The sequence below is a fragment of the Lygodium microphyllum genome, chromosome 12 (genome assembly GCF_053477565.2).
Source record: "Lygodium microphyllum isolate KBCC chromosome 12, Lygodium_microphyllum_v1.1.10, whole genome shotgun sequence".
Lineage (NCBI taxonomy): Eukaryota > Viridiplantae > Streptophyta > Polypodiopsida > Schizaeales > Lygodiaceae > Lygodium > Lygodium microphyllum.
In genome coordinates, this window is record NC_141146.1 from 77,380,203 (window position 1) to 77,389,463 (window position 9,261).

The 9,261-nt window shown below is 39.3% G+C and overlaps 1 pseudogene; it reads left to right on the forward strand.

The window, feature by feature from the left end:
• The first annotated feature begins 7,469 nt into the window (after nucleotides 1-7,469).
• Nucleotides 7,470-8,757, forward strand: LOC148027941 (uncharacterized; annotated as a pseudogene).
• Nucleotides 8,758-9,261: the final 504 nt, after the last annotated feature.

Sequence of the window (9,261 nt, forward strand, 5' to 3'; positions counted from 1 at the left end):
GGGTTAATTGTAAGAATTTGGATGCCTCTCGTGTGTCGCATGCTATGACAGTTAGAGGTAGGAATGATGGATATGGAAAGCATGGCAGTGGCAGTGGCCGTGGACAGGATTCTCAAAAATCTCGGTCCAAGTCTCGTGGGAAGTCACGTAGCAAATCCCGTGGTAGGAATGCAGATGTTACTTGTCACCATTGTGGGAAAAAGGGCCATATTAGGCCACAATGCCATGAATTGCGCAATGAAAGGCGCAAAGATAAGGGGATAGACAAAGTGCAGGATAAGTCTTCTGATCGCAACATAGTGCCTGCAAAGTCCAGTGTTAAAATTGAAGAGATCAATGTTATGCAACCTGAGGATGTTGATGATGATGATTATATCCTTGCAGCTTCTTCTAGTGCTTCGCAGATGACAGAGATATACTCTATGTATGCACAGTGTTGGCTCTTGGACTCAGGTGCATCCTTTCATGTGACACCTTGTCGAGAGTGGTTTCATTTATACCGTACTGTTTCAGGTATTGTGCGCTTGGGTGATGATAGCTCTCTTGATATTGTGGCATTGGTGATGTTAGGCTGCAGTTGCCTTCTGGCAACAGTTTTGTTATGCAAGATGTACGTCATGTACCTGCTTTGACACGCAGTCTCATGTCAGCTGGACAGCTTGATGATGCAGGTTATCGTGTATCTTTTGGAGACTTTGCATGGAAGATCACTCGTGGCAGACTTGTGATTGCGAGAGGTGCCAAGGCTGGCAGTCTCTACCCCTTGATTGTATCAGCTTCTTCCCTTGATCATGTTTTGTCAGTGGGTTCTATCCCACATGTATCTCTTTGGCAATGCCCGTTTGGGCCATATGTCTTTGAAGGGAATGAAAATGCTTTCTGGTTTGCAGTACTTACCGCCCCTTCATTATGCATGTTTTGATTCATGTGAGAATTGTCTTTATCGCAGGTAGACTAGGTCTACGCATAAGAAGTCTGGTAGGCCACGCATGAGTGAGCCCTTGGCATTGGTACATTTGGATGTCTATGGGCCCATGCCTTGTCAGTTTATGGGTGGTGCAAAGTATTTTGTTACGTTCATAGATGATTTTTCACGGAAAGTTTGGGCTTATCCCATTAAGCTGAAATTCGATGTCTTGGCTGTGTTTCAGAGACGGCTTGCATTGGTTGAGAACCAGTCTGGGTATAGGCTAAAATGCCTAAGGACAGATAATGGGAGTGAGTATGTCTCACGTGATTTTGAGCAGTTATGTGATGAGAAGGGTATTAAGCGTCAGTTGACCGCCCCAGTGCTATTCATTTAGCCAAGAATCCGGTATTCCATGCGAAGATGAAACACATTGAGGTGAGGTATCACTTCATACGTGGGGTCGTTGAGGACAATTCTGTTGATCTTGTCAAGATCTCGACTGACCAGAATCTTGCAGATCTGCTCATGAAAAGCCTCTCTACAGAGCGCTTTGCCTTCCTCAGGAGGTTGATGGGCATGGGATGAGATGACGTCTTTCCTCATCCTCTTGTACATGTGTACATGTTGTACTGTCTTTTTTTATTTTTTTCTTTTCACTCCTCACTGGGGCAGATTCGCCTTTAAGTGGGAGGTTGTTGGGAGTAAAGGCACCTCTGCCTAGCCACCCGTGTATTACTACACTGACAGTCGCCGCCACTGCACACTGCAGGTGGCGAGCGCCCGTCACCGTCACTTTATTATTTATTCTTTTAGTGACAATTTGAATAAAGGAAGGCCCGATCACACATTGTGACTGTTGGAGTTTCCATTTCTAGTCTCTCCCTTTCTTGCTCTTGCTCTCCCTCCATAGCTCTCGAGTCCAACCTTCGATCCGTCACTCCCTTTCATGAGGAGGAGGAAGAAAGAAAGAAAGAAAAGAGAAAGAAGAAAGGCAAAGGAAAGAAAAAAATAGCCAACACCAAGAAGAATGAGGTTGGCAACCTCTGGTGTGCATAGTGCAATAATCCTAGACATGCTGAGGTTGAATGCACCTTGAACCAAAGATGGTGTAACATTCGCAATTCGCAACATGGCTACATATAACATTGAGTACTACCAGTACAATGGCAGGTTTCCAATGGCCCATCCTCGAGGATGATAAGGAACCAAAGCTATCAACTTTGTCCAATGGACAAACCATCAAGCCAATTTGGTTCCTACATCAGCCATAGTATAGACCAATCAGGACTACCATCAACCTTGCAATGGCCGTGGTGGATGTAGTCGAGGTGGAAGAGGCCAATGAAATTTTTGGCCCTTTTCTAAATATTACTTTTTTTGTATGCCCAGATGCCCAAGCATATGATGCTCAAAAAAGACAAGGATAGGGCCCCCACCAGTGCATATGCCAGGAGTCAATATAGTGGAGATCAAGGAATTTTCTAATTTGGAGATGCATGTGATTACCCAATTCGAAAAGACCTACAAGGATGCCACGTTGAGATCCACAAGCACTTTGTACATTGAGAGCAGGAGAAAGTCTACCGTCAGGTGGTAGGATGGACCACAGGTGAAGAGCTGGTGGAAATCAAAGCATTTGCCTTGTGCTTCATGATCTAGAGGTTAAACCCGAAAATTAGAGGCAACTCCTCGCAATCAATGTGCATGTCTCACCCACTCGAGAAACGCAACATAATGAGAGGGCACAACCCAATCTAGCTTGAAGCCAATGTGATTCCAACTTGAACATATATCCGAAGTCTGCAAAGTTAAGAATTTGGCCATTAAAGCATCAAACCCACCACAAGAGAAAAACAAACAAGTGTGGCATAAGAAGATCCACAACCTAGTGGAGTGAAGAATCTGGGTTGTGATCTTGGAAGTCAAAGAGGGAAGCCACCAGATGCTCATCCTAGTAAGGACGATGAGAAAAGTCAGATTCTAGAAGATAACCCCAGAAAAGGTCAAAAGAAGAATTCAGAGGATCATATTAGTTCGAGACAAAGCAACACCCCAGATGCTAACATTAGGGGAGTTTTGAGGTCTCGAAAATGCCCTGTAATAAGTGATCCTAGAGAGAGAAAATATCTTAGAAAATAAAATCATTTTTAGATTTTGTAAAACTTTTATATTTTGGTAAGTAAACATATAAAAAATTGTTAATAAGTCATTGTCATGATATTCTCGTGGTCACATCAAACCTAGAAACCTAGGCCGCCATAAAGGTGAAAAAGATTGTCATAATGAAAATCTTACTCATCCATGAAAACTAATATTCGATTTGAATTTTGTTCGATGTATGATTACTTCCCTCCATTCTCACACTCTTTTTTCTTTCCCATCCATACTAGTTTCTTCCTCGTTTTCCTTCTTGTTTCTAATTCGCATGCTTTTTCAATCCAATCTTCTAATCACATCCTTAGCTATGGATTAGTCATCCAATGATATCTATAGCTCTAGTAAAAGGCTTCTCTATCATCTTCATATTGAGTTGGATAGTGAGTATGAACCAATAAGGAAGATAACAAAACCCATTACTATTACAGAGTCTACGAAACATATACTTAGGTTTGAAGGAAAGAATAATCTTGATCTTTGGTTAGATGGCATGCTATATCCCAAAGATCCTAGCAAAAATAGCACTCTGCCTTTCTATAATAGCTCTTCATTGTTGAGGTTCATTGGTGATGGTTATAATGGGTCTCTAGGTCATACACTTAACTTGGTTGCAGAAAAGAATGTCCTCAAATTGGAGAACCATCTGTTATCAAAACATAACAACTAGTTACTGTAGAAGCTAGAAGGCTATCAATAGAGGATTCATTTGTTGGAAAAACACATAAAATCTTATCAACGAAAGTAAACTATTTTAGGACTTCAAAATTGACAAAAGGCTCTTAGAAATATTGAGAGTCTCAGACGAGGAGGAGGTGGTTGTAGTAAAAGAATCCAAGCAACAAGGTACATTTTTTTCCACTTTAAAAATATAAAATATGACAGAGAGAGAGACATTGTATATGGGAACTCCAACAGCCACAATGTGTGATTGGCCTTTTCTTATTCAAATGTCACTGAAAGAATAAAGAATGAAGTGACCATGATGGACACTTGCCACATGTAGTGTATAGGTGTGTGGGTATTGTTAGAGTAAAGAATATACAAGCAATTAGACAGAGGTGTCTTTACCCCCAACAATCTCCCACTTAAAGGTGAATGTGCCCCTAGTGAGGAGAGAATAAGAAAAAAGTGACAAAGTACAAATATATATAAAGTACAATAAGATGAGGAATAGATGTTATCTCATCCTATGCCCATCATCTTCTTAAGGAAAGCAAAACATTTCACTGAGGGACTTTTAGTGAGTAGATCTATAAGATTCTTGTTAGTCTCAAGATCTTGACAAGCTTAATAGACTTATACTCTACCACCTCCTCGATGAAGTGATAGTGCATCTCAGTGTGCTTTGTCTACACATGAAAGACAAAGCAAATTCTTGGCCAACTAAATGGTACTCATAGAATCCAAATGTAATGTATAGACCACATCAGTAATACCAAGGTCTATAATCAAACGGCCTAACTAGAGAGCCTCCTTGCAAGCCCCAATGTCTACAACATACTCGGCCTCTATAGTAGATAGGGCCATATAGTTTTGCACCCTGAATATCCAAGAAGTAGTTTTTATAGCAAAGATAATGACATAGCGAGATGTGGACTTCCTATTGTTTGCATATCCTGCATAATCAAAGTTAGTGTACCCCACGACTCTTGTATCTTGGCCACCATAACATATGCAGGTATCTGAAGTTCCCTTAAGGTACCTCATGACACCCTTCATGGCATCCCAATGCCTTTTGTTAGCTGTAGCCATATAGTATGTCACAATTCCCATTGCAAATGTTATGTCACGACAAGTGGCTATCATGGCATACATCAAACTGCCCACCAGTGTAGATGCATAAGGACTTGTGAAGTAGTAAACTGAGTCTTAGTAACCCTTTTTGGTAATAGGTAGACTAGTAATGAAGTCCATGGTAATTTGTGTCCACTTGCCTTCTGGAATAAGCAATGGCTGTTGTAACAAACTACCTGGCTTATAAGTATTATCCTTATTCTGTTGACAAGGCATACATTCCATAACACAATCCTAAATATATTTCCATAATCCATTCTAGTGAAAACTCTTGTTGATTTTATCATAGGCCTTGAACACTCTAAAGTGTCTAGCTATGGATGATGAATGGAACTCCTCAATAATTTTGAGTCTAAAAGAAGAAGGAGAGAGAATAAAAATCTTGCCATTTAGCCAAATGAGGCCATTTTAAAACTGATAATGGGAGTTTTTGTCCATAAGAGCTTATTGTAATTTCTAAAGTACATGGTTGAGCTCATCATCCAAAAGATAGACTTCATATAATTCATCAATCTAGTCACCATGTAACTCAATCATAGCTACCCACATTTTAGAGAGAGAATCAACTAGCACATTGTGTTTGCCCCTTGTATGAGTGATATCAAAATCATGATTTTTCCCACCCATGTTGCTTAGGGGTAAGATTTGACTGAGTAAGGAAGTACTTTAGAATCTTGTGATCACTTTGAACTCTAAACCAAGAGCCATACAAATAATAGTATCATTTTTTTAATTGTATGTAAAATAACCTATATCTCTTGGTCATAGACATTCATAGCCATCTCTTTATTTGTAAGCTTATGGCTTTCAAATGTAATAACTCCATGATCCTATAGCAAAACAACCCCTATGCCATGATGATTGGCATCACATTGTATGGTAAACTCTCTAGAGAAATGTGGGCATACTAGAATATGAGAAAAAGTAAGTAATTCATTTAGCTAGTTGAAGCTATTGTCTGCAAGTGCATCCCAAAAGAAAGTTTTTTTCTTCAACCAATCAGTTAAAGAAGCTACTATACATCCACATATGCTTAATGAATCTACTGTAGAATGACGATAGATGAATAAATTATCGAAGAGAGTAGTGGAGGTAGGTTTCTGGCGCACTGTATCGTCTTAGAATCAGCATATATCCCTAGTTCACTGACAATGTAACCCAAGTACTCCACTTCGATTAGCATAAAAGAGCATTTCTTTTCCTTAGCAAAGAGTTTGTGATGTCTCCACATATCAAAAACCTTCCTCATATGTGATAAATGGTCTTGTAGAGTCTTGCTATAAATCAAAATGTCATCAAAGAAGACTAGGACAAACTGAAAGAGGAATGGCTGAAAAATCTTATTCATCGCGGACTTTGGAAGATAGATAGAGCATTAGGAAGCCCAACTAGCGTCACAAGGAAATGGTATAGCCCATGATGAGTCCTAAAGGTAGTCTTCATTGCATCACCCTCTTGCATATAAATATAATATTATTCAGACCTCAAATCAATCTTGGTAAAGAATCTAGCCCCCTTTAGCTCATCAAGCAAATCATGAACTCTAGGTATTGGATACAAGTTCTTCACTGTGATCTTGTTTAGATCCCTGTAGTCAATAGACATCTTGAAAGATCCATCTTTCTTCTGCACTAACAAGATCAGAGTTGTATAAGGTGAAGAACTAGTCTCAATAAATCCAATCTATAAAAGCTCTTTGATTTACTTGGCTACTTCCTCATGCTCACGTTTTGAAAATCTATAGGGTGGCTTGTTGATTGGCTTTGAATGAGGCTCTAAATCAATAGGGTGATTCACTGCTCTCTTAGGAGGTAATGAAGTAGGTACTTCAAATAGGTCCTTGTACTCCTCAAGTAGTGATTTTAAGGCTAGATGCTCTGTTGAATTCTTGGATTGATCTTCTACCTCTTTATTTAGGTGAAATGTAAAAATATGTGAGTGCTTCATGTACTCCATGAGTTGTTTAATGGTGATAAGCTGAAAATCAAATTTACTTGGGATTCCCTATAGATGGATAGGTTGCCCATCAATGGCAAATTCCATGTACCATTGTGAGAAATCCATAGTAATGTTCCCTAAAGTCATCTATAAATAAGTGGAAAAGCAGTGTAGCCTATACACAATTTTCTTATTTACAAAACTTTGTGTACTACCACTATCTATTATAATAAACACATTCTTTTCATGAATGGTATCCTTCATACAGAGTGTATTAGGACTCTTTAACATATCCAAGATTTCATGGAAATCAAACAAAGGGTACATTAGAGAATTTTAGAGGTCAAAAGGAGGGAAAATAAGGAGAGAGAAGGAATAGTGTGTCCAATAGGATGGAGGCCAATGTTACGTTGGATTTTCTCAAAAATTACTCACAAAATAGCAAAAAATACCCAAAAACCTTTATTATTTAAGGAGAATACCCTCTAAATGTCACTATCCATGGACAAGAAGAAGATTTGAAAATATTTTGGAGGGAGGTTTTTCAAAAACTCCCCGCCTTCTCCTAGCTACCAAGACCTTCTCCTCCTTCTAGAGCTCTCTGCACTCTTTCTTTGCTATCAGTCTAATGGCTTCCCATCCTCATCATCTAAGTTCTTGATGTTCTGCAATGGTCGCAAACAATGCTACTCCCTTACCTCGCAGACCTTCAACTTTTGTTTTCTCTATCTTGGCTCCCATTACCCTTGATTGGAATACATGGACAGAAGTTCTCATCTCTAAGGGATCTTGGGTGCTCATGCAACCACGATGAGGAAAGCACAAGCATGATGGAAGTGTCTATAAATGGGCATGGAAGGGACATGTGGTGGACTTTAAAATTCCACATGGCAAAACAACTGTGAAGGAGGTGCTTGTGCAACATGTCTACATGCACCATTAGATTGTAATGGCACTTGGATATGAGACAAGGCTTCCACCTCATAGGCCAAATTGTAGGTTTGGATTACGCTCTTGGTTTTTATGTGTCGTTATTGTCAATTCTTCAAAAATTTATTATATTCTGTGTGAGAATATCTTGTGTCACTACTTTAGACATTTATCCTTCATCCTATGAGGAGTGGCAGCCCATTAAGTGCATTGTAGGAGTCATCCATGTGCTTCATGGGCATGTTGGATAGTTATAGTATGATGAAAGGATTGGGGGGGAGCCTTGTAGATGAAGGCCTCTTCTTTTATGATCATTTTTACCAACTTCAAGACCAGTCTCACACGAAAGGTTACCTCCAAGCATTCCCTTTAAATGCAGACAAGAACAAATTGGCATGGCCAGTGCCTGATTGCTTTAAAGTAGAGTTCACACAAAGCAAGATATATAGAGATGTGCAATGATCATTATGGGCTACCATTCCAATGCAATTAGTGAAGATAATGATATCTATGCCTGTCAACATTTTTGTGGAATTGTTATGGGAGTTTGATGTTAACGTTACCAAGACAATGCTAGTTTACATGCGAATGGACAATGAATAACTAGCAAATAGACTACAGAGTCAATGGTTCATGAAACAGGTGGGACATGTACACTGTCGCATTGTCCTTGATACAGTTGTGGCAAAGTACATGATCACAACCTAGACTTTATACTATCATTCTGGTATTGTCAGGAGCACTATATCAATGGAGTGCTTGTGCCAATGGACCAGGAGGGTGCAAGCTTGCAAGCCAACTAGGTTATAGACATTGAGGTGGTAGATGAGGCCTCATCTCTATTGACCATTATAAGCATAAGAGAGGAATGTGCTTTGGTTGAGCTTCGCAAAGACATCAATGATGAGGCACCCAATATGCTACCAGAAGACTTCTACTTCGTACACAATAGAAAGCATGTATTGAAAATAAGGGAATCACAGATTATGTGTAAGGACCTTAAAGGCAAAGTTCAGGCCAAAGCTTAGTATTACCAACTCGAGCTGCTCTTGTAACATGCAACCTTGTAACCTGAGCTTCTCTTGCAAGATGTACCTTGTAACACACAACCCTTATGTTAAGGGATCTTTTGTGACACACCTTTTGTTATAGAATGGACCTTTGTAACACACAAAGCCTTTGATAATTTATGGATCATTCCTGTCAATTTTCTCTCTGTAATTAGTTGCATTATTTTTTTGGTGTATTTTAGAGTGCAGAGATGGTGTAATCGACATGATGTAATTGACACAACAAGCTGTACCTTGTAACACACAACCCTTGTTAAGGGATGGGCCTTTTATAACACACAACCCTTTTGTTAAGAATTGGTTCTTTGTGTTATTTTTCTTTTATTGTTGATAATGCTATTGTTTTGGTGTGTTTAATAGCGCTTGCCTCTGAGGAATACAAAGATGATGTAATTCAGACATTTCTTAAATTCACAAGATATCAAAGAAGATACAGCACAATACATTGTCCAAATGTCTTTA